The 25,819-nt window shown below is 36.8% G+C and overlaps 1 long non-coding RNA gene across 2 annotated transcripts in view; it reads left to right on the forward strand.

Moving 5' to 3' along the window:
* LOC110362626 (uncharacterized) overlaps window positions 1–21,796 on the forward strand; it is a 109,298-nt gene extending 87,502 nt beyond the window's left edge. For both annotated transcript variants that reach the window (XR_010471243.1, XR_010471244.1), the window contains 3 exons: window positions 17,424–17,547; window positions 17,633–17,752; window positions 19,393–21,796. This is a non-coding gene — a long non-coding RNA (uncharacterized LOC110362626). The remainder of the gene's footprint in view (window positions 1–17,423; window positions 17,548–17,632; window positions 17,753–19,392) is intronic.
* The last annotated feature ends 4,023 nt before the right edge of the window (window positions 21,797–25,819 follow it).

Genomic DNA, 25,819 nt, shown 5'->3' on the forward strand with positions numbered 1-25,819 from the left:
TTCAATATGTATCCCAAACATATTCCAAAAATGTCTCCCTCAAAGAATAAATATATTAAGGCAGAGTGATTTATTTCTAAATATTATGTTTCCAAATTTTTCATACAAATTCTATTGTATTATTTATTAATTTAATAATAGATTTATTATTTGATATATTTATTGTGTATAATTAAATAATATGTTGAAATACAGCATATAAAATCAAAGCTAAAAATATAATTTACATGTTTTAAATTAGGCATCGGTGCATTAATTGTATGAAAGATGTTACTTCCCTCTTGGAACTAGGTCAATACCTGCATTTTAAGGCAAAATCTGATATTACTCAGTCTTTAATATCTGCTTTTTGGTTATGTTTCTCTGTCACAAAGACCCCAGACAAGGCTGCATCTCCCCTCAGTTTCCCACCCCACAACACATCCATTATATGACAGCCAATATTTGGTGAGCATCCTGGAGAAGGACACAAGAACACACTCAGCTGGCTTCGTAGCTCTTCAAAGCATAAGCTAAAGACCACTTGAACTGAATGTAATATAAACTTTGGATTGACACTGTTTAACACACCAGCCTGGTTTGAAATTCTTTAAGTAATACATAAATTCTTAGTGAGACAACACTTCAGAAGCTTCTGTATGAGGACATTTTCCCTGTTTGCTTTTGGAGTATTGTTTTCGGAAGGTCTTTATGTTCCTTCTTCATTTTTTACCAATTTTTGCAGTATGTTCAGGTTGTTTTACTACCTGTGGATAGAAAAGGTGATACTTTAATTTGTGCTTGACTTTTCAGTTTGGAGTTGTTTGTGCTTACGCTATAGCATATTTGTTTTCCAAATGAGAGTTGGAACATAGACTATTTTGTTTATAAAACAAGATAAAACATATCATAAAGTCAAAATATCCTTTAAGGAAATTTACCGCAAATATATGTCAAATTTATATCATATTTTGATATTCCCTTATACTATCAGAGTAGGCACATAATCATGGGGTACAATCAAGTACTAGAATACTGTTTTCCTTTTGATACCTAAGTTCTCACAAATATTTGACATTGATAGATCTCGTAACAGATTATTTACTTGAGAGCATGTTTGGTAATGTGGAATGTGTTTTAGCTAAAAAGCTTAACAAGTTTATGAAGAAAAGTTAAGATTCTTATGACTTAGTAGGGCATATATTTGGTAAAAAATTGAGAGGGGAGGAAGGAAAAGATGAGTTACTACTAGCCTAGTAGCCTAGTTACTACTAGGCAAGGGAAGGAAAAAGGGAATGAGAAGAAATGGAAATGGAAGGTAAAGAGAAAACCAGGAAATTTCTGGTTATAAAAAAGATACTAAAACATTATTTCACAAAATTATGCTAGTGCGTGGTTCTCCCGAAGGTTCTTAAAAATTTGTTAGTCTAAGTATTTGCATTAAATTCTAACATCTTTAATGACATTAATTAATGGCAAATAATGTCAAAAAAATAAAACAAAACAAAAACAAAACAAAACAAAAAACAAAAACAAACAAACAAAGCTGGCTGGCACTGCAGATATTAGTACTTCAGCAATGCTTTCACTGAAGGCTGAATGTAGGATTTGACTCAGTCCAGAAGGGGGAGGAAGACACATGAATCACCTCCTGGTGCAGAAGATATAGATTGAAACAGCTAACAAAAATGGAATTACATTTATCCATTTTAACTCAAAATGGGTTTTGTCCATTACTTTATAGGTCTTCACCAAAATCTAGATTATACAGGGAAACTATTTAATTCTATAAACTATAGGATACCACATTTATTTAACTAGGAAGGTTCTAAAGGAAAAGATTGGAAATAGAATTTCAGACTAAAATAAATATAGGTAAATGTGTAGTGATTCATGTACGTTTATGCGTACACACAGAGACACAGCACAAAAATATGCGCAAGAGAAATTAAAACTTAACAAAACAGTTGCCTTTGAATTTACTATTCTTGATCAGAAGCAGGATCTTGGGTTATGACAAATAGTTGTGTGAAAATATAAGCTTCTTTTCACTTCAGAGATTTAGAGCTTTAGATTAACCTTTACAAGAAGGATCCTATTTTTTAGTATAATTTCAGTATTGATTACTTCAGTTATTTATGCCTGAGTGCAATGAAAAAAATCATTATGTATTTTCATTAATGAACAGGAAGAAAAAAATAAAAAGTGCATTAATTACATTTTCAGATTATGCTAAAGTAAGAGGTGTTGTAAAAACAGTGAGAAATGAAAAATACAAGATCTAAAAACTAAGGTGTGAAATGTGGACCAGAAATAACTGTGGGGATTAATAATCCAAAATACAGATGTTCATAGATGTGAAGTATTAATACTTGGAATATGGTAACACTGAGTAGGACTTTGGGCTCTAAATGGACAGTATATTAGAAACAATGTTCTAAGCAGATACTGAATTACAAGAACCATGATCCAAGCCTGTTAAAACTGCAGGAACATAGTCGCTTAGTCCAGTCCAAAAAGTCATGTCATACAATCACTAAACAGGGATGGAGCTAGCAGTGTCCACATAGATATGGTCAACATTCCTTTGGAGACTTTTAATAGTCACATTTTCCTGGTCAAGTCTGTATTTCAGCACTTACCTGAACACTTAAATTTTAGACTGCAATTAGTTCTATGTGCTAGGCAAACTGGATGTCTTTGGCTTCTATGTTTTTTTGGTATCAAAATTAGTTCTAGTTCTCTGATCACATGTATAAGTGGTTACTTTTCTGCCTATAACTGTCTGCTAGTTTTTGTTGTTACTTGGTATGATACTTGAGCATATATCCTTTATAAAATTATTTTTATTATATTTGATTAATTTCATCTACTGACATGAAAACCAAAGAATCAGCTTTTCATAACCAAAACTTTCCAGACTCTATCCTAAATATAAGTTTGCAAAAGAAAAACAAATGTGTTGATTTAGATTCATATGTTTTCTGACTGTTCAAGATACTTTGTTTAAACAGAGGTTTAATTACATAATCACAGAATCACAGGATTGGAAGGGACCTCAAAAGACCATCTAGTACAATCCCCTTGCTGGCGCAGGAACACTTAGATAAGGCTACACAGGAATGTGTCCAGGCAGGTTTTGAATGTCTCCAGAGAAGGAGACTCCACAACCCCCTGGGCAGCCTGTTCCAGTGTTCTGTTACCCTTTGAGAAGAAGTTTCTTCTCAAATTTAAGTGGAACCTCTTGTGTTCCAGTTTGAACCCATTACCCCTTGTCCTACCATTGGTTGTCACTGAGAAGAGTCTGGCTTCATCCTCGTGACACTCACCCTTTATGTATTTGTAAACATTAATAAGGTCAGCCCTCAGTCTCCTCTTCTCCAAACTAAAGAGACCCAGATCCCTCAGCCTTTCCTCATAAGGGAAATGCTCCACTCCTTTAATCATCTTCGTGGCTCTGCACTGGACTCTCTCCAGCAGTTCCCTGTCCTTTTTGAACTGAGGGGCCCAGAACTGGACACAATATTCCAGGTGTGGTCTCACCAGGGCAGAGTAGAGGGGAAGTGGGACCTTCTTCTTAGCAAACTCCTTCTCAATACCCTGGGGAGTTTGTAATATTGTTTATTTCCACATCATATTTAGATCACAAATCTGTAATGACATAGTGTCTCTTTCAAGCACACACACACACACACACACAAACACACAAGAGTAACAGCTTCTCAGCAAGATCAAGAAGAGGGTGAATTGTGATATGAGAGAATAAGAATAAGCTCCTATTAAAATCCAAGTATCTGAAATAATAGCAAAGAGATTACTAAAAAAAGACAGGGCAATAAATGGGTTTTATTTATTTATTTATTTATTTATTTATTAGCTTGCCCTAACTTGCAAGTGCTTTTTTTAGATCTAAGTTTAAGACATTGGTTTTCAGTGGGATATTTAATCATCTGTGTAACTGTACAGAGATGATAGAAGCTGCACATATGTTGAATTTTCTCCCTTGGACTTTATCGTATTTTATCTGAACAGCAAATCTGCAGGTGGATTAGTCTTCCATTTTAATGTAATATTGTAAAGTACCATAAGATGACTCAGCATGATAAGGTACTATAAAAATTTAAGTAGCTGTTCTCAGGATAACTCTGTGGTAAGTGACCAACAACTATGTGCCAGTATCTACTTTGTTATGGAGTTTTTTTTCTAACAAGTAATTTATAGCTTCAGCAAGTATAAACAGTGGTGAATAGAATGGGAGAAGCTTTATACCTTTCAGATGGTTTAGATATCTACTGCATTCATAATACATTTTTTCTCCTCTTTTGTCATAGACAACTGTAAATACTCACTTTTTTCCATTAGGAATTGGAGTTTACTTAGGCTGAAATAAAGCAGAGTACATTTCTGTACTGAAATAGCAAGATACAATAAAAAGTCCGAAACGTCACATTCTTCTCCAAGAGTTTTTGACACATCATCAAATTAAGTGGAAGCTGGACAGTATGACAATTCCACATCATTTTTGTTGGACTTTTTTTTTCAAAGTTATTTTTTTGAGTGCTAGAATAAATAGCAAAATATTGAAAGTCTAAGACTTATTTTACTCATACAAAGTTTATCTTCTTTAGGAGCACTCAGAGAAAGTAAGCGGGTACAATCTAATGTTCTTGACTGCTTACATGTGCATGTAGTAAATATCAGCTGGTCAAATAAAATTATTTCTTTACACGTACATTTACTTTACTCTTATATAAGTGAAAGCCTGTCAATGACATTATTTTTTATGGTACATAACTAAATTTTCATAAATATTTTCCTTAAAACCTCATGGTTTCTGTACAGTCCCATGAGAACGGCATTATAGTTTTAATATTATCCAAGAGCTTAAGAAGATAGTGTTATAAAGGACTTCAATTGTGGAAATCAGTTAAGCAAAGAGTTTGGGTTCCTCGAATGTCATCTCTACATGTCTACATCTCTACATGTCACCTTGAACAAGACAAATGAGGATCTGAAGAGCATTAATAATGTATGGGAAATGCAATCTATTTTCTGGCTCCAAAGTCATAATTAGGTTCTGATAGAGCTGTCTGTAGCAATTTACTGAGAAACTTCTGTTTCAAAAAAACCCTTCACTTTTCAAAGTATTTATCAGTGATAGTGAGATGACATCAAGGCCAAGTTTACAAGTAAGATGTTCTAGGAGTTGGTATAGATTTGTTACCTTTATATCAGTTATTGTCACCAATAGACAAAGTGAGCTCAATCTGTTTCTAACTAAAGTTACACTGTAATTTATGCAGAAAGGAACAGCTTCCACAACATTCATGAGGGCCCCACAAACCTGGGTCTATATAACCCAAATAATTAGAAACGGCAAACAGGAAGCAAATCAATTCCATGTCAATATTTTGTATTTAGTTGAGAAACCAAAATCCACTAGTTATGAAAATGTGTTTTTTTTATGATGTCTGTGTAATGGAGCTACTGCTGTATTTTCTCCAAAACAAATGTCTTAGAGAGGTCATATAGTGTGTTTCAGTTCCTCTAACAGATTTTTTTTTCTTCTGTGTCTGTATTCATCCGCAAATTTTCTTTTGTCACAGTAAATTATCAATTAGTAAAAGACAGTGATAGAGACCACGGTAAAAAGAAAGCCTGACAAAAAATTTTTGCTTATAGGAGGTACTCAATTAAGAGCAATTTCTTAAAAAATCTGTACCAATTGCAGCTGGTGAGATGCTGTTGGTGAGGGATTTGAAGGGGGGCTGCTATGTGAGCGCAATACTCTCCAAAGCCAGAGAAGGAATAAAAAAAAAAAAGCAAGAAAAGCAGTGGGAATACCAAGGCCAAGGTCAGAGGAGGAGGAGCAGGTGCTCCATGCAGAAGAAGATAGCCATTGGAAGGACACATACTAGAGCTGGTATGCACTGCATTCTACAGAAAACCCACACTGAAGCAGAGGAAAAGTATGATGAGGAAGTGGTGGCAGAAAGAAACCTCTGTCTAATGGCCACAAACTCCCAATTTTTGTTTCCTATTATCTGAATCAATAATAAAAAAGTTATTTTAATTGGCAATATACTAATTTTCCCCAAATTAAGTCTGTTTTGCCTATAGAATAATGGTTCTTTTCTCAGTCCATGAAATTTCTTGTTTCACAGAATCACAGAATTACAGAAACACAGAATGTTAGGGATTGGAAGGGACCTCAAAAGATCGTCTAGTCCAACCCCCCGCTGGAGCAGGAACGCCTAGATGAGGCTACACAGGAAGGTGTCCAGGCGGGATTTGAATGTCTTCAGAGAAGGAGACTCCATAACCCCCCTGGACAGCCTGTTCCAGTGTTCTGTTACCCCCGCTGAGAAGAAGTTTCACAGTATCACAGTATCACAGTATGTTTGGGATTGGAAGGGGCCTCAAAAGATCATCTAGTCCAATCCCCCAGCTGGAGCAGGAATGCCTAGGTGAGGTCGCAAAGGAACATGTCCAGGCAGGTTTTGAATGTCTCCAGAGAAGGAGCCTCCACAACCTCCCTGGGCAGCCTGTTCCAGTGCTCTGTCACCCTTACTGAGAAGAAGTTTTTTCTCAAATTTAAGTGGAACCTCTTGTGTTCCAGCTTGATCCCATTACCCCTTGTCCTATCATTGTTTGCCACCGAGAAGAGCCTGACTCCATCCTCATGGCACTCACCCTTTACATATTTATAAACATTAATGAGGTCACCCCTCAGTCTCCTCCAAACTAAAGAGACCCAGCTCCCTCAGCCTTTCTTGATAAGGGAGGTGCACCACTCCCTTAATCATCTTTGTTGCCCTACTCTGGACCCTCTCCAGCAGTTCCCTGTCCTTCTTGAACTGAGGGGCCCAGAACTGGACACAATATTCCAGATGTGGTCTCACCAGGGCAGAGTAGAGGGGAAGGAGGACCTCTCTCGATCTACTAACCACTCCCCTTGTAATACACCCCAGGATGCCATTGGCCTTCCTGGCCACAAGGGCACAGTGCTGGCTCATGGTCATCCTGTTGTCCACCAGGACCCCCAGGTCCCTTTCCCCTACACTGCTCTCTAATATGTGATTTCCCAACCTATACTGGAACCTGGGGTTGTTCCTGCCCAGATGCAGGACTCTACGCTTTCTCTTGTTAAATTTCATTAGGTTATTCCCCGCCCAACTCTCCAGCCTGTCCAAGTCTCGCTGGATAGCAGCACAGCCTTCTGGCATGTCAGCCACTCCTCCCAGCTTGGTGTCATCAGCAAACTTGCTGATAGTAACACTCTATTCACTTGTCCAAATCGTTGATGAATATATTGAATAATATTGGCCCCAGTACTGACCCCTGAGGCACTTCACTAGATACAGGACTAGACTTCGCCCCAATGACCATGACTCTCTGGCTTCTTCCCTTCAGCCAGTTCGCAGTCCACCTCGCTACCCGATCATCCAGACCGCACTCCCTCAGTTTAGCTGTAAGGATGCTGTGGGAGACTGTGTCAAATGCCTTACTGAAGTCAAGGTAGACCACATCCACCTCCCTGCCATCATCCATCCACCTCATTATGTCCTCATAAAAGTCAATGAGGTTGGTCAAGCACGACTTGCCCTTGGTGAAGCCATGTTGGCCCCTGATGACCCTCTTATCCTTGTTATGCCCTGAGATGGCACCAAGGATAAGTTGTTCCAACAGTTTCGCAGGGATGGAGGTGAGCTGACTGGTCTATAGCTACCCAGGTCCTCCTTCTTGCCCTTTTTGAAGACTGAAGTGACATTTGCTTTCCTCCAGTCGTCAGGCACCTCTTCTGTTTTCCAAGACTTGGCAAAGATGATGGAGAGTGGTCCAGCAATGACCTCAGCCAGCTCCCTCAGCACCTGCAGGTGCATCCCATCTGGACCCATGGATTTATGGATGTCCAGATTGCCTAATTTCTCCCTAACCCAGTCCTCCTCAACTAAGGCAAACTCCTCCATTTTCCTGACTTCCTCTGGGGCCTCAGGGCTACAGGGCTCCTCAGGACAGCTTCCGGCAGAGTAGTCAGAGACAAGGAAGGCATTCAGTAATTCTGCCTTCTCTGTATCTTCTGTCACCAGGGCACCCACCTCATTCATCAGTGGGCCTACATTGCCTCTAGTGTTAGTTTTATCTGCCACGTATTGGAAAAAGCTCTTCCTGTTGTCCTTGACCCCTCTTGCCAGGTTTAATTCTAAGGAGGCCTTAGCTTTCCTAGTTGCCTCCCTACACCCTCTGACAACAGCCTTATATTCTTCCCAAGTGGCTAGTCCCTCCTTCCATGATCTATAAATTCTCCTACTTGAGCTTACCCAGCAGCTCCCTGTTTAACCATGCAGGTCTCCTGGCTCCCTTCCTTGACTTCCTACGTGTCGGGATGCTCTGGTCTTGTGCCTGGTAGAAACAGTCCCTGAACACTAACCAACTATCTTTGTCCCCTTTACCTTCAAGCAGCCTTGCCCACAAGATTTCCCCTAGCAATTGCTTGAAAAGTTTTCCCTGTCCAGGGTTGCAATTCTGCTAGCAATTGCATTCCTGTCACACAAGAACCTGAACTCCACAATTTCATGGTCGCTGCAACCAAGGCAGCCCTCAACCTTTACTGCTTCAATCAGACCCTCCTTGTTAGTGAGGATGAGGTCCAGCAGTGCACCTCTTCTAGTCAGCTCCTCCACCCTTTGCATCAGAAAGTTATCATCAAAGCACTGGAAGAACCTCCTAGACTGTGGCTGGCTGGCTGAGTAGTCCTTCCAGCAAACACCAAGGAAGTTAAAATCCCCTACCACAACCGGGGCCTGTGATTGTGGGGCTGCTCTCAGCTGTCTGTAGAAGGCCTCATCAACTTACTCACCCTGATCTGGTGGTCTATAATAGACACCCACAACAGTATCACCCCTGCCAGCCTGCCCCTTAACTTTCACCCATAGACTCTCAACTGACCCCTCATCCGCGCCTGGACAATACTCAATACATTGTAGTTGCTCTCTCATGTAAAGAGCAACTCCACCACCACGCCTGGCTGGCCTTTCCTGAAAAGGACATAGCCATCCACGACCACATCCCAGTCATGTGAGCTGTCCCACCGTGTCTCCGTAATTGCCACCAGGTCATAGTCTCCTGCCCGAACACAGGTTTCTAACTCTTCCTGCTTATTCCCCATCCTGCATGCACTGGTGTACAGGCATTTCAGAGATCGAACTGAACACACTGAATTCAGCCTAGGGGTATGGGAGGCTTCCCAGCCTTCATCAACTCTAGAGTGCTGTTCTTCCTATTTATTCCCTGCTGTCCTGCCAAAGACAGAGAAGAAATCAGTGAACAGCTGAGTGGGAGACTGGCTTCTAGTCAAGGATAACCCACTGGAAATGTACGCAAAATTTAAGTTTGGCTGAGGTTCAGCTCATCTATATATTTTTGCAAATCTGGTTTACCCACTGCACCTTGGAATTTGACCCCACCATCAAATCATAGTGTCAGTATCTGCATTCTGCATTATTACCTCTTCTCATATCAATGGGTCTAGCAAATAAAATTCAGTCTGTTATTAATATTAAGTTGTATCACAGCTTTGCTGCAATTTGGCCATGCAGTAAATGTCAGCACAAATACAGACTGGGTGGAGAACGAATTGAGAGCAGCTCTGAGGAGGACTTGGAACTGTTGGTTGATAACAAGCTCAACATAATTCAGGAATGTGCACTTGCAGCCCAGAAAGCAAACTATCCCGGGCTGTATCAGAAGAAACATGACCATCAGATTGAGGGAGGGGATTCTCCCCCTCTACTCTGCTCTTATGAGACTCCACCTGAAGTATTGCTCTAGGGTCCCCAACATAAGAAGGACATAGGCCTCTTGGACCAAGTCCAGAGGAGGGCCAGAAAGATGATCAGGGGTCTGGAGCACCTTTCCTCTGAAGACAGGATGAGAGGGTTGGGGATGTTCAGCCTGAAGAAAAGGCACCAGGAAGACCTTCTTGCAGCCTTCCAGTGCTTGAAGGGGACCTGCAAAAAAGCTGGAGAAGGACTTTTTACAAGGGCTTGTAGTGATAGGACAAAGGGTAATGGCTTTAAACTGAAAGAGCCTAGATTTAGATTAGATGTAAGGAGGAAATTCTTCACCATGAGGGTGATGAGACTCTGGAACAGGCTGGCCAGATAAGCTGTGGATGCCCCATCCCTGGAAGTGTTCAAGGCCAGGCTGGATGGGGCTTTGAACAACCTGGTCTAGTGGAACATGTCCCTGCTCCAGTGATTGTCAGCAGTATTAACTCCAAGGATTAAAAATCATTACTCATCTATTTCCCCTTTCTTCAGTCAGTCAGAGCATTAAGCTACAATATGTTAGCTTTAGAAAGAAGATGTTTTGGCCTTTTTTTTTTTTCTTATGTTATGACATCTGAAATAGTGGGGTGCACAGTTTAAGACTTTTGTCCTTAACTGTGTGAAAAACATAATTTTACTCATTGTAGTAAAAGCAGAGATCTCAGGCAGTTGCTAATGGTGTTTGCTAAAGCTGTTAAGTATTTCATGATCGAATACTAAATTGTATGTATTTATATCCACAGTTATTTGCTGCTTTTCAAACAGCCAAATATGTTTGTTCATATGCTCAGAGGCATGAATATGTAAGTACATATGCATGCACACAGACATTAGATATTTGTGTGTATACAGATGAAATTAGGTCCTCAACAGACAGAATATATTCCCTTCACAACTGAAAACGCTCTTTGCAGAGGTTAATGAATTATAATGAAAACATTTATGTCATCTGAAAAAGTACCTCCTGTCCTTCTGTGCAGGGTAATGCTTTTCAGATTTACTTATCTCCCCTGGATGTAAGTTCAGATCATTTTACAGCAAACATGAATTGATAGTGTACACAGGGATCTAAAAATGACACAATGGTTTTATTCAGTATAAAAACTGAGACATTACAAAGTATTGTTGGATAGGGATTAGTTGCTAAATACATGTGCAGTCAGTGTCTTGGACTACTCGATGTATATAACAGTAAGAAGGATGCAGTCTGTACCAGTCCTGAAGAAAGAACTTTCAGGTAATAATCACAACCATGGGGCTCCGAGCTCTCAAGATCAATGTTTTATTGTTATCTGACTCTTTAAGTAAAGAACTTGGAGACTGCTGAAATCCTTCAGCAAGGTTTTTTGGTTTTATGTAATCTAGTCAACATTCAGAGTAAAAGAAAAATATATCTGCAGTGCTACTTTGGTTGAGTCTATTTCTGAAAGAATAGTTGCACCAGTGAACTCTACTATTTCTTTACTTTGACATGTGTCAGAGTAATGGGCTGATTCTCAGGTATGAGAATAAAAAGACTGAATACCTATGGACATCTGTACTTTTCTTTGCCGGCATAAGGAAGACAGGTGACATAGCTTAGGCCCTTTTAAATGGCCAGAGGCACAAGTTTGGGCAGTGAATTGACCCAAATGATGGTATCGATGAGGGATTTGACTCAGCTCACTGCACGTAGGTGCCCTGTGACCTTCAGTGTGCTCTGGATTTACTGCATGACCTTCACCTGCTGCTCCAGATGGAAACATTCCCATATGATTCTTGTGTCATATTTGTTAGGTGTGCTGGATGTCTGTACTAACTGCCCAAACGGCAGCTCAAACAACATCAAACACACACAAACCACTGGGTTGAGATCCAGTTTAATATTAAGACATCTATCTATGTTTAGAGGTCTAGGTGCACGTTGGATGTTTAGATTGTCTATTCTGTTCTTAAATTACACCTAGGGAGTGAGTCAGCAGGCAAACCACAATGTTCAGCTGTATACATACAGGGGGACTTGTGGTGCTGTAAGGGATGGACCAAATGAACGAATGCATATATGACTAAGCGGAAAGCCTGAAACGTTGATCTGTTTAGGAAAAAGCTTTCATGGAAAGTGGAGAAAAGAGCATCATTTGATAATTGAAGTGTATTATTTTGTTTTGCCTTGGCAAAGGACAATGTTGAAAAGTCACAAATTCTCTAAATGGAATAATACATTTCATAATGGGATTATTTTGTCATAGTTTCTATAATCTTTAAAAGTTCAAAGAAAATAGTAGGTATTTTAAAATGAACAATTTAAACAACAAGATTCAGAAGCAAAGGTATTCATATTTTCTCATCAAAATGGAGCTCAAAATTAAATCATAGATAGCTTTGTATTCCTGGACTCACATATTATAAAATATTTGATGGAAAAACTCTTTCACTGAGATTCTTTGATGTAACACTGCATGAGGAATTGGAAAAGGAAGTCTGTTGAAGTGTTACAAACAAAAGAAGTAGTAAAAGTATAGTGAAAGTAAGTCAGAAAATCTTCCAAGATGATATTAAGCATTTGCATTAAAGGAGAAGAAAACAAACAAACAAACAAAAACAAAACAAAACAAAACAAAAAAAAAAAAGGAAAAACAGTGGAAGATGGACAAGCATGCTCATTCATTACCCTTTATAATTCCTTTTTAATTCAAGAAATAAAGAGGAAAATAGCAGCAGAGCTTAACAATAGCTCCCAGAATTGAAAATCTGACATGTACCTTCTCTATATATTGTCTGTGGAAAGTTAGGAGCTTCAGATGAGGTTTCATTGCACCCTGCATCCTGAGCAGGAAACACCTAAACTGAAAATGTTTGTCTTCACATAGCAAGCAACTCCAAGATCAGAGTGCCTCTGAAAGCTGGACTCACAAACAAGACTAATTTATTGGTTTTCAGGCCTTTATCACCCAGTCTCATTGCTGAGGTGAACCTAACCCCTTCTTAAGGGGTGTCATGAGTTTATATGTATGGGAAGGCAGGGAGCACTGACTGAGTGAAGACTAGGAGGCAGACAGTGAAAAGAGAAGACCAAACTATAGCAGTTGCAGGAATCCTTGAAAATGCTCTTCGGCTGGTTTCTCACATCATTCTGGTTTACTATAGATGTTGTTTCTGACTTTCTAGTTAATTTAATTATGAAAACTTTCATCACTACCAGCTGAGGAGGAATTAATATCTGTGACCATAAAGGTGATCCTTTATTAAAAGGACCATTGAAATTAATGAAAATAATCCAGTGATTTGAAAGGAAATGAGAGCATGGCATAACATTGAAGTGTTAAAAACCGACATCACCAACAACAGAGGTTAATAAATAATCTAGTCTGTCATTTTATAAACTGCTGTGGGTCTTTAACTAATTGGCAAGGGAAATCTTGTAGAACAAGGTTTCCATTACACAAGCTAGTCAGTCTTCTCCATAACTGTTATTCTGTGTTTTGCTGCTTGTAATAGTAAAGAGCTATTCCTGTGTGAACTTTTCAGCAATCTTCATCTAGGCTATCACAAGTATGATGGATATGAAAAAGACTTTACTCCATCTCACGTCTTATACAAATCAGTAATTTTCTAATTATTGACAGATCAGCTAAAGTACAAGCTTCATTCTGAACTATATTTGAAGAGTTTGCTCTCCATCTACTTTGTTATGATAAATCTATTGTCCTGTCAAATAGCTTTAAACTGGATTTCTTCATTGTGTTAAAAATGATAGCTGTGATAAGAATGTATCTTACAGCAGAAGCTTAAACAGCTCAATTTAGGTGTTATAGAGACACTCTAGTTAGTCTTTGGTGACTTGCTTATATGTTATACCTATAAAACATTTTTTATTTTTCTTGTTAGATGAGCTTAAATGTCACTGTTAAGCTTTGACTTGAATGACAGCTTGCAATGAAACAAAGAAGTATCTTTTTCTTCTATGTATCTCCTTGATCTTTCATAAACAATAGATACTAACTGAGCAACTTGATGTTAATATTCAGATCTCTGTGTGGGTAGTGTGCATTAAAATTAATCAGTGGTAACAGAATTTATAGCTATGTCTCTCACAGACTCATTTGAACACTTGTTTGTTTTGCTTTGTTGTGTTCTTTAGTGTTTGGAAGCCAACATTTAAACTTCTAAGAATAAAAGTATATCCGCCAGTCGTATAAAATATCTTCCATTTCACCACCTCATGTTAACAAATCTTGCCTTAGTGAATGCCTGTAAAGTAAGAAATTACTAAAAGCATTGCATTACTGGTGTAAGACTGAGGTGTCTGGACCTTGTCCAGCCACAGTGTTAGAAATAATATGATTGCTTATTCAATGCCCGAGTAGAATTAGGGGCTTAAGGGAGCTGGAGTCAGAAAAGCCAACAAACTAGACAGTAATCCACATGCTTAAGTGAACCAAAAGGCAACATGACAAAAAGAAAGAGCTTCAATTCCTGCCTCTTTCCTCGACACCATGTAAATCCACAAAGGCGAATTGGAAGTTCATCTGTTATGTTATTCAAATGCAACTACCCCTTCAGCTCCCTGCACATGAGTCCAGAGGACATGGAAGTGTATGTCCATCAGTCATGTACCACACAGATACATTTTTCATATGGCAGAAGCTATCACGTTTTTGTTATGTTACAGGCAACAGTTGTATTCTAATTGCTTGACAAATGCACTACTGATTGTATGGTTAGGACTTTGTGTAACAGACTACTGGGCCATTTTCATTTGAACAGATTTCCAGTACTTCTCAGGCAATGTAAATGATTCAGGCATTTCCTCTTCCAGTTGGGTTTTAAGACAAGATAGTGCAGATGTAAATGCACAGACCATGTTAACTTTGCCAAGGGAAAAAGTTATTGGACCTATGAAGCAGCTATGGAGCTCCAGAAGCAGGAGTGACAATGTGCTGGGATGGTTCACCATCTCCTTTGCTAGAAAAAAGCCTGAATAACACAGAAATGTAATGAAAAAATAAGGACTGGAAGTTGTGGCAATTGAAGCCTAAGCTTATTATCTAACTTCTGGGTTATTCTTCTTTTATGGTAATGATGCTATTGTAAGAGAATATTCTCTGTTCATATGCAGAGATAGGTGTGTATCCAGTCTGAAGCATGCAGAAATCAACAGAAAGACTCTCAGGGGGTTCATTGAGTTCTAGTTTCATTTTAATGCACATTTCAATGAACATCACATTTTAGAGTTGTGTTTCAGGAAGCACAAATCCTGCTATAGTATTAGAAACTGTTTCAGCTCATGATGAGGCAGTTAATAATCCTTGAAGGATATAAGAAGCACTCAGAAGAATCAAAGCAATGATACTTAGCTGAGTCATCAAAGACGACTTTTCCCCTCATCTATTCTGGCATCTGTTAAAATGAACGTATTTCAATCTATTCCATTAATGAGTGACTAATGATCTATGGAATTTCTCTACCTGATGAAAATATACCCACTGAGTCACAAACCTTTTCATGACTGCTTATTCTATTTTATTGTGGTGCCCCAAAAGACTTTGCTTTATATTGCACAAAGAAAATGTCTACCTCAAATTTTTTTTGCAGCCTCTAGCAGTATCATAGGGTTGTCTTTGTCATTCTCTCTCATCTTTGTCACATAATATTTTGGTTTTGTTTTCATGTTTCTATTTCTTTTTAATTCTACAACTGCATTGATTTTTGTACTTTTACATCTAATTACTTTTATAAGTTAATTCCTATCCAATTTTCTTCCTGAGCAGTGTACACAGTATATTACATTGAAAATACTCCGGCAACATTTACTACACACTTCAATAAAATTTTTAAGCTTTTTCACATATTTTAGGAAAATTACTTTTCCACCTTCAACAACATATCTAGTATTTTATCCCCTCAATAAACACAGAAGGACAAAGAACCCAAACAAATAAAAACTCCTTTATGTTCCTTTTTTTTATTTTTAATATAAACAGAATAAACAAATGCAATATTTCTAAAAGATGTGTTTAGAACAATACCTTTTGCTTTCTATTTTCTTTTTTTTTGTTTTTGTTTTTTGTTTTTTGTTTTTTTTTTTTTTAAGAAACTGGAATTTAAAACCAGATGGAATAGTGAAGAGTTTTGACACACTGAAAGTTTCTGTTCTGGTTGTCTTTCTCACAGTGAAGAACAACCAAATATTATCCTAAATCTGGTTTAAAATTAATAATTTGGCTCTCAACTCTACTTTTCACTTAAATATCACTCTAAATCAGGTCAAGATTTAACAGAATGAGGCCTGTTGAAGATCTGTGAGCAACTAAATGACAATATAACAAATAATGTACTTGATAATAAAGCAATCTCAATTAGGTAATACATTTGTCAACTCAACAGTTTTTGTCACTGGAACTAATTATGAATCCACATTCACTTATCCTACCACTGGCATTAATCCAATATATGATACCATAGCCCTTTATTCCTTATTTATACATATCTAGGGATGGAGAGAGGTACAGTCTGTAGATAAGTGATGTCCACACTTTGGAACCGTTTTGCATTCATCTGAGCTCTTTAAGTGAATCTGCATCTAGTGCTATAATTGGAGATTTTGAATGGATTAATACATTAACAAATACAAATAAAATCTGGAGATTGTAAACCATGTAAATTAAGCTTCAAAAATATTTGCAGAAATACTTCTGTCACACAATCAGAGACATTAAGGAAAGTCTGTAAGAATCTAATCACATTAAAATCTTTTGGCATGTGTGTACATGTTTTAAATACGTTAGAACTCTCTGGAGCTTTCCTCAAATTCTCCTGAAAATGGAGCATTTGACTATAAACCACAGCAATCTAAATTATAGCTCACTCTAGGTGTTTTTCATTAGGCATGCACAAATCTTTGCCTATTATAAGGCATATATAAAGTAGGAAACAATCTCGTATATACTATTGCTTTCTCAAGATAATTTAAGAACAGATAGGCAAATTAAAATATAAATTACCTCTAAACACACAAATAGTTGCTACTTAAACATACTTCTTCAGTAAAATGTAAAAGTAAGAAAATGTCATCTGAGTGATAGCTTAAAGTAATCTGGAAGTATGATAATTCATCCCATGAAAGAAAAGCTGGAAAGCTCTAATAAGACTGATAATAGACAATAGGGAGTTTGCAGATTTGAGGAGAAGGAGCTGTCTGGGTGGTCTGAGTTGATTGCAAGGGATCCATTTTCATAAAAGGGATACCAGGTATCCAAGCAGAGAAGAATGTATGCACATTAAATGTGAGTAGACTGCTGCAGACAGAGAATCCTTAGGGAAACAAGAAGAAACAAAAGAAACTTAAACATTGATACTGATTGCATTGTGTCACAGAAAGACAGAGACCAACAGCTTCAGCATAGCCCAAGGAATACCTGTTACACTATCTGCAATCAAACCTCAGTTCTGTGGTCAGAAGGGACTGTCATCACAATGTAAGCTGTCCTCCTAACCATAAATTTCAATTCAATAATTGCTGCAGTAAGCTTATTGCCTCTGGCTGAACTACAGTGCAATTTTTACTATTTTTGGATGGATAAACTAGTCATTAATTCGATGAAAAAAAAATATTAAAACAATTACTGAATTTAGGCTCCACATCCCTCCTGGAAGAAATTATCCAAATTTAATACTGTAACGGCTTGTTTGGCATTCTTCATGAATGAGCAGGAGATGGAAAGGAAGGAAGGAACCTTTCAGAAGTGGATCTGCACTGGTGAGAAAGTTTCTGTTTTCTCGTTTAAGAACAACCCTTTTTTTGTTTGATGCTCATTCTGACTCTTGCTTGTGCTGAATGCCAGATCAGATGCTCCTATGACAACACTAAACTGAATGAGTGAATGAAAAGAGAGAAGGGAAATAAAAGATGACTTCTACAAACAATAAAAAAAGGCACATGACTACACCAATTACAATAACTGGTAAGCCATCCTTAACTTTATCAAAAGAGATGCTCTCGTCTAGAATTAAGAGATTCATAAAGCATTTCTTGCCTTGGTAAACTTAGCAACTTCCAGTGGTCTCTGTTCAAAACAAACATCTTGCAACTTCAGCTTTCCTATTGTTAGTTACCTGCTTTTGTCTGGTGTGTTAAAGGACTCTCTAGAAAACACTTATCTAATTAAAAAGCTTTTATATGGTAGCAAGGATGAAAAAAAATGCAACCATATTTTTTCCATAAAGTAATTACTTCTTTGGAATACGACAGAGTCTAGTGAAATAAAACCTCTGGCAACAATAATTTTTCACCATGCATAAAGGAAATAATTCTGGGAAATGGAGAATTTTGATCAAGGTGCCCTTGCAACAGAATATTTCAATTTTACTTATTGTGGGTTTGCTGTTTTCTGAATAATCTAGTCATTCTAGCCTTTCATTGTGTACAAAACTGCAAATTTTTCTGTTGTGAAAACTAGAGCTCCCCTTCCCCCCAAAAGCATGCAAATATTTAATGCCATTTTAAGACAAAACAGCAACAACAAAAATGTAATAATTGAAAGAATTTATTTCAGTCATTCGATAACTATAGGGACCTTCTCTGTAATTCTTAATTCAAGTAAACAGGCAGTTCACACAACTTCATGTTTCTTTCTCCAGTATAAAAGGAAGATAAAAATTTTAACAAAATAAATGCAGAAGTTCTAAAGCAGTACATATCCATAGGTAAATCACAAGCGATAAAATACATGATGTGAAGATTCTAAATATGAAGTTATTTTTTATATGTTGGATCCATAAGACTTTGTATTTTAATGGCGTTTATTATACTATTATGGTCTCTGTACAGCTTGTGTCAATTCCTGCTCCAGCAGGGGGATTGGACTAGATGATCTTTTGAGGTCCCATCCAACCCCTAACATTCTGTGATTCTGTGAATTGACATGCAGTTTTGATGGATTTATTTGCTTAAATTTGTTGAACAGGTGTTTCTACAATAGACATGGATATAGGGTTTATGTCATGGAAGTGACCAATAAAATGCCCCACAAAAGTGAACTGTATTCTTTCTCCACCTGAAAGGCCATTCTTCTTATACGACCTGTGCAACCATACCTTTTGATTACTATGTGTGCATATACAGTTTTACATGGTACAGTTTATATGCAAACTGATACTTCACTGATTTTCTTGTGGGAAAAGAGGATGAATTCATTGTAGTCTATCACCTGAGCTGCAATGAGGAGGATTTTATTTTCCTGTCTGTTCAATTTAAGATTTCTGACTTGATAAAAAAAAAAAGTGTTTGTAAGAGTTTCAAGACTCCCTGGCTGTATGATGGTGGTATCTAGTCAGGTCACAGCACTGCAGCTTGAGGGAATGAAAACCAAACACCACTCAATTATCTATTGACAGCTACTGTATAACTTATTGTCATTTATTTTTTTTGCTTAAGGTGTAAGAGAGTCTGCTATAGTTGATTACCTCTTTAACACTTACCATCTTTATCTATCCTCATCTTTTGTGTTAGAATAGCTATTTTCCTTCACCTTTTTCTTAAAGTAACTTTTTTTCCTTTGGAGTATTTCTAATTCACTTTCTCTATTCCCATTTGCTCTGTCAGAGCTTTAGTCCTTCTCTGCCTTGGGAAAATGAGAAAGAGAAAGAGAAAGAGGACAAAGAAAAAGAAAAAGAAAAAAGAAAAAGAAAAAGAAAAAGAAAAAGAAAAAGAAAAAGAAAAAGAAAAAGAAAAAGAAAAAGAAAAAGAAAAAGAAAAAGAAAAAGAAAAAGAAAAAGAAAAAGAAAAAGAAAAAGAAAAAGAAAAAGAAGAAGAAGAAGAAAAAGAAAAATAAAAATAAAAAGAAAAAGAAAAAAAGTAACCTGTCTTCCTGTATTAGACATCAGAGCTTTTGCAAATGCAGTTTACACCTCACCTATGGATCCTTACTTAGCACTTTTCTGATTTAGCCACAACTAAATCTCACAATTTCCTTGCAATTTAAAGTAGATCTGATTAAAGAGTGCAATAGAAAATTTTAATCATCTTGCTGGGAAAAACTGAGATAGCTGTTCTCTGATTTTTATTGGGTTTATTCTATCATTTAAACTGGGAAAGCTTGAAGTATATGAGGAAGCTCCAATGTTTTAGTTATACTCATTTGTATGTGCTAACATTTCTTTGTTGATTTTGCTTTACGTTATCGTTGACTATAAGAATCACAGACATTAGTGATCAAAGGCACAGATTAGTTCATCTGACCTTTTTTATCCTAGCACTGGTTTTGTTTTGCCCATATCATATCTGAATACTTTGTCCAGTCTAATTTTACATGACCCTTTTCCACTTCTTCTTAAGGTTTGCAGAGCTATTTCTGTTGATATTCATCCAGCATTTTGCTGTACTCAGTTTAATTGAAATACTTCCACTTAATACTCCCCCAGATTATGCTAAAAATATGTTTTTTTTCTGTTTCTCAGGCAAATTTTTAACCACTGAAACACATAGGCAGCTCTTTCTGAAGCCAACAGGATATGTGTCTTAAAGGATGAATCTGGCTCTTAATATTTACAGTAACAGTAATTCCCCTACCCTCTTTATCATTCTTGAAGAAATAGAGATTATATGGGAAATTTCAAATAAAATCAGATATGTCTCTTTGTGTGTCTAATTCAGATGTTATAATAATCCTTTTCTCAGCACCTGTTTCCTAAAAGAATACCCATAACTTAAAAAAAAACAACAAAACACACCCAAAGCTTGATGCCAAATGTATGGAGAGAGGAAAGAAGCACAGAAAGGCATACAAAAGAATCTGCATAGTACTGCTTAGAGCTAAGGAATAAGGAATATTGAATGCAATGGTTTAAGTAGAATTTCTCTCATCAATGAATCTGTGGCTTCTCAGCACCTGGTAACTGCTTCTAGCCACTCAAAATATAGCATCTCAGATAGTTGTTCTTTTTTTTTTTTAAGGAAACAAGACTTATTCTTCTATTCTAAAGTATAACCCATAAAAAATATCACCAACAATTAAAAACCAACCAACCAACCAAAATCAAACCTGATCATCTTATAAAACTGCTCATGCTGAGGAGAAATGAACAGCAGACATGAGCTTCTGAACCCTAGTAGAGTAGCTTCTGCATCCAAGGAGAAAGCTGTAAGCAGTGTTCACAAGCTTTCTTCCTTTAGAAGTGCTCCAGTGTGTGTACAATGTTGAATTACTTGTGGACCAATATGAAAACAAATCAAAACAAAACCAGAGGTTAGTTACCTTTCTGGTGGACTATAAGAATTATTTCTGATGTATTTTCTACCTAGATTTTTTTTTTTTTTTTTTTTTTTTGTGAAAACTGCTATATTCACATAATTCTATGACTTCAGAAGCTGAAGCTACAGAAAAAAACAACCACTGCAAATAGCCATTAGAAACAACAAAAAAATTAAAGTTGGCAGTACTCACATGTAATGTTTTTCATCCAAGGACTTCAAAGGATTTGACAAAATTAAATTAGATCTCTCAATACTCATGAGGATCAGATAGTCTGTTCTTATATAAGGGAAAAGAGAGATTCGGGAATATTAGATATTTCAGCCAAGTTCACAAAACAAACTAGACTTAGAGCTGAGAGAAGAATTCAATAGTTCTCTTAACATTCTTCTCTGTCCATTATGTGCACTCCCACATTTCTGAGATTTAAATTCAACATCAACTCAAAAATCCTTCATACAGATCTAAACTTTCACACAACCTTATATCTTTTTATAAAATCATTAAATCATTTTAGTTGAAAGAGACCCTCAAGATTCTCAAGTCCAACTGTTTTGGTACATTCTCTCACTGTTCTCTTTTTATCTCTGATATTCAGCAATTGTAATAATTTCCTATAAGTAAGATTTGCAATTATATAATTCAACCTCTGTTTTTGTCGCAAATTAAGTGGCTTTGCAATCCTGATCAAAATCCTTGGGAAAATACTTGTCCATGTCTCCTGTTCTTTCATACCTAATAAATACTTCAAAATAATTATTTTGGATCCAGTATTTTATCAATATTTCAATTAATCTTCCTTTCCAGACACACTATGATCATAAAACTATCACACAAATCTCTGTTCCTCTCCTAGCATCCACACTCACAGTAATGTTAAATGTGTCTGTCACTTATTTAACACTTTTTTTTTTTTTTTTTTTTTTTTTTTTTTTTTTTTTAATTCTGATTCCCTAGCTTCATTTTTTTCCCCCTTCTATTCAGGAAGATATTTCATGGCATTTTAGATGCCCCTGGTTAGTTTATCTTAATTTAGAAGGCTTTAAAAGGAGAAATCAACGGACAGAAACAAATTTATATCCTCTGATCTCTGTGTTCTATATATTTTCTGAAGAGATTAAAACTTGCCTTGAATCTCTGATTTTACCAAAAGACTTTCTACTAAATAACAGTGCAATTTTTTTTAGGTAGGTCAACAAGGGTATCCAAATTAGGATCATCATATTGGGATATATTATAATATCCATGTGTTATTGTTACCAAGAGAAAAGCATCTATGGAAAAATTTAGATCTGGTGCAGCTGGGTAACTTTGCAGCTCTTTATACTGAAGTTTACTTCACTAGTGCTTTGTTACAGGAGATTTTAATAACATGTATTTAAACTGTTCTAAAGAATAGTACTTTGTACACTAAGAACTTACAGTATGTGTAGATTAAACCTCATTCCCAGGGACAGCATTTGGAAGAGGTGTTCCAGCAGGCCTCTCTTTGGCTTGGGGTGAGATCTATCACAGCTAACTCAAGACATTTAAAATTAGAGATCTAACTAAATCTTATCACGGACACTTGGAGATGACAGTTAATCATAAAAGAAATTAATGGAAGGAATCATGACCTGTGAGAGTATCTCTCTCAGGTTGTGAAAGTTATCTACACTACTAATTCAAACTAAATGTCTTATTTTCATTGACTCTTATATTTTACATTTATCCCTTATCTTTATTCTACTTGATGGAATTTCCTGCTTTCTTACTATATGAATTCCACTAAAGAAAAGTCCTTTCACAGAAGCACATTTTTAAACTTTTCTTACAACTGCTTAACAGAAATATTGAGGTATAACTAGACAGTATTTGGAAGGATTAAGGTTAATCTTGCTATTTTATGTCAAATCTCTTGATAATTTTTCAGTCATTTCTCAGCTTTTTAAGAAAGATAGAGATGAGTATCTCAAGAAGAAAAATTTAGTCCTACCAAAAGGAATTTCCAAGTTCTAAGCATTATTCACAGTGAACAGAATACTGCAGTAATGATGGTGTTCATAGTACCTGTGTGCGTTTTCCTGTTCTATTATTGTTTAAAAAAAATCTTTTTCCTTTTTCATTGTGTTGTATTTGTAAGATTATGGAACAGGTAGTAGAGAAAATCTTCAATTGTAGATGGTTAATGAGGAAATAAGTGCAGAAGCCCATCTGTTGTGAAATTCCTTCAATCCCTTGTGTAGCACACAAAATACATTCCAAAATTTTGGATTCTCTCTTTTTTTTCCTCTGGAAGGGAGAAGACAGTTTTGGATGATTGTAAATTAAATCAGATGTGTAGGGGAGAACCATTCAATCACTCAAAGCAGCAATCACTCTGAGTATCATGGCAGGCTGCTGGCCAACAGATCCATTTGATTAGGAGCAGGGAAAAGAGAGGATTGTAATGTTAGACTGGTATGCCATGCATAGGAGTGGGCGAAATGATCACTGGGAATAGCTAACAGAATATCTGGCAAGGCAGGGCAGGCTATGTCCAGATTCCTGAATCAGGGGCAGTTTCTGGAAACCAGACCAGTGAAAAAGCACCAGATGAGGCTCTCCTTCACCACAGCTTGTTTTTCCTCCTTCATCTGGTCCTACTTCATGGCAATTTCCATTTCTTTAAGTGAAAATCAATGAGCACATTGGGGTATTCAGAGAACTACCATCACTGTTTCCTTAAAACCAGCTCAAGAAGGGAATGACCTCTGGTCAAAATGTTACTGCGCTCTTCTCTTTTTAGCTCCCTTCTATCTCAAAGTTATTAATGAGTGTGAAGAGCTGCCAAACAAGCATACAGAATCCTTGTGATTAGGGATATACAGTAAATTCCTGAGAGAATTATCAAGCTGGAAATAGGGATGGGTTCAGAGGTGCTCCAGAAAGAAACAAGAGACCAAATAGTCTGAGCTAACATAAGAATATTATGAAGTACATAATATTATGAACATAAGAAGTATGGCGCTGTTTACAGCAAGTACCCAGAGACCTATACCCATCACTTAGGATTTCTCAGTACTACAGTGTGAAACTCCATATAGAAAGTAAGTGAATTAAATAAATATCACAGATACAGTGATATACACGGTCGTCTATTTTCCCTACTGTTTGTTGTGACTTTTCTGAACGTAGCTTACAGGTGCTGTATTGCATAACTCCATATGACTTTATCTTTTGTCTGTATTGCCTAATCTACTCCCCATCTCTATCATTGTTGGGTCACGAAAGTAATGCATCCTTGATCTTGTAACAGGAGCAACTAGAAGAGCTTGAGAGAACCAGTAGATGTGCCCTAAGCAAATCCTGGAGCCTGGGCCACTGGGGCAGGCAGGGAGTGGTTTTTCGTTGTTTCATGCATGCAACATAGACTATTTTACTTCTTTTTGGAAAAAAAATAGGTGGCTTTTCATTGTTTTCCCTTTTTTAGATGCTTGAATATCATTATAGGGAGACAAAGTAGTACAAAATTCATTCAAAACTATAAATTTCATTAGGCAGTAGGATTTCTATGTGCATGTTTTTGCTGTGTTTAAGTGGAGAAGACTAAATCGTTCTAAATCTCTAGTTCAGTTAGCCTAAAAAAGACATGGTGATAACATTAGATTTTGTTGACAGAAGTTATGTGTCAAATGTATAGAAAACTGAATTTTTGCTAGAATATTTAGTTAGTCACAGGAATAGCTTGTTACCATCCATTCAAATTAGGTAGCTGATTGTGTGTGTGTGTAGTCTGAAAACTAGCTATATTTTATATGATTGCCTTTTTAATGATTTAATCTAAATTTTCTTTATTTATTGTGATCTTAGCTACTATGAACAATCAAAATTAGATACTGGGTCTGCATTTGAACAATGTAACGTAGACTTTGAGATCACCTGATTTTCACTGTTCTTTAGGCTTAAAGGTCTCCAGAGGAGATAGAAATGTTATTTTAATTGCTGTGGATGGTAAGATTAAAACACTAGTTGGAACACTACCGATGTCTGAGAAAACACCAAATAAGTGATGTGTGTGTGTGCTGTATGGTCACTTAAGACAACTTATATACCCATGTAGCTAAGCAGCTACATTACCTCTCCATTACTGAAGAGGTATTCAGATGCTTAGTCAGAATAATTCAGCAGTTTCTCTGAGAAACCTGAGCTGTTCAAAGAAATGTTATCAAGGGTAAGGATCTCATCTGATGTTTTTCCATCTCTTCATAGATTTTTTTTCTTCAAGCTAGGCTCACTTTCTGCCTGATGTGCTAAAGTTCCTTGCTGCAAATCCAATTTGCCTTCAAATATTTGGCACTGCTTCAAGGAAAATGATCAAATGATCAAGTTCACCTTGATCCCTTAATTTTGAAATTGCTTGGCTTGCTCTTTTTCCCATAGTATTGGGTCAAGATTTTCTTCCCAGGGTGAGTTTCAGTTCATATTTTCTATTTTCACCAGCTGAGTTGCAGATTTGTAGTATGTCTGTCAGTCTGGATTTTTTTCACATCAGGCTGCTTGCCCTTGAATATTTGCCAGTATAAGAAAAAGGGAAAACATTATACCAGCTAAAGGAAGAAGAGAATTCCAAGTGTGTAATAGAAAGACAGGTTCCAAAGTGAATGATTTTTTTTAAATTTTTTTTTTTTTTTTTTTTTTTCAAGTTCCTGGGCTGCAACTTAATCTATAAACTCTTTGAATGTACAGCTGTGAGAAATGGCACCTTCAGGGGAAGCCCTTCTGTTACTGACATCTTACCTGGGAGGAATCTAAGGAAAG

This window comes from Columba livia, chromosome 3 (assembly GCF_036013475.1).
Source record: "Columba livia isolate bColLiv1 breed racing homer chromosome 3, bColLiv1.pat.W.v2, whole genome shotgun sequence".
In the NCBI taxonomy this organism is placed as follows: Eukaryota; Metazoa; Chordata; class Aves; order Columbiformes; family Columbidae; genus Columba; species Columba livia.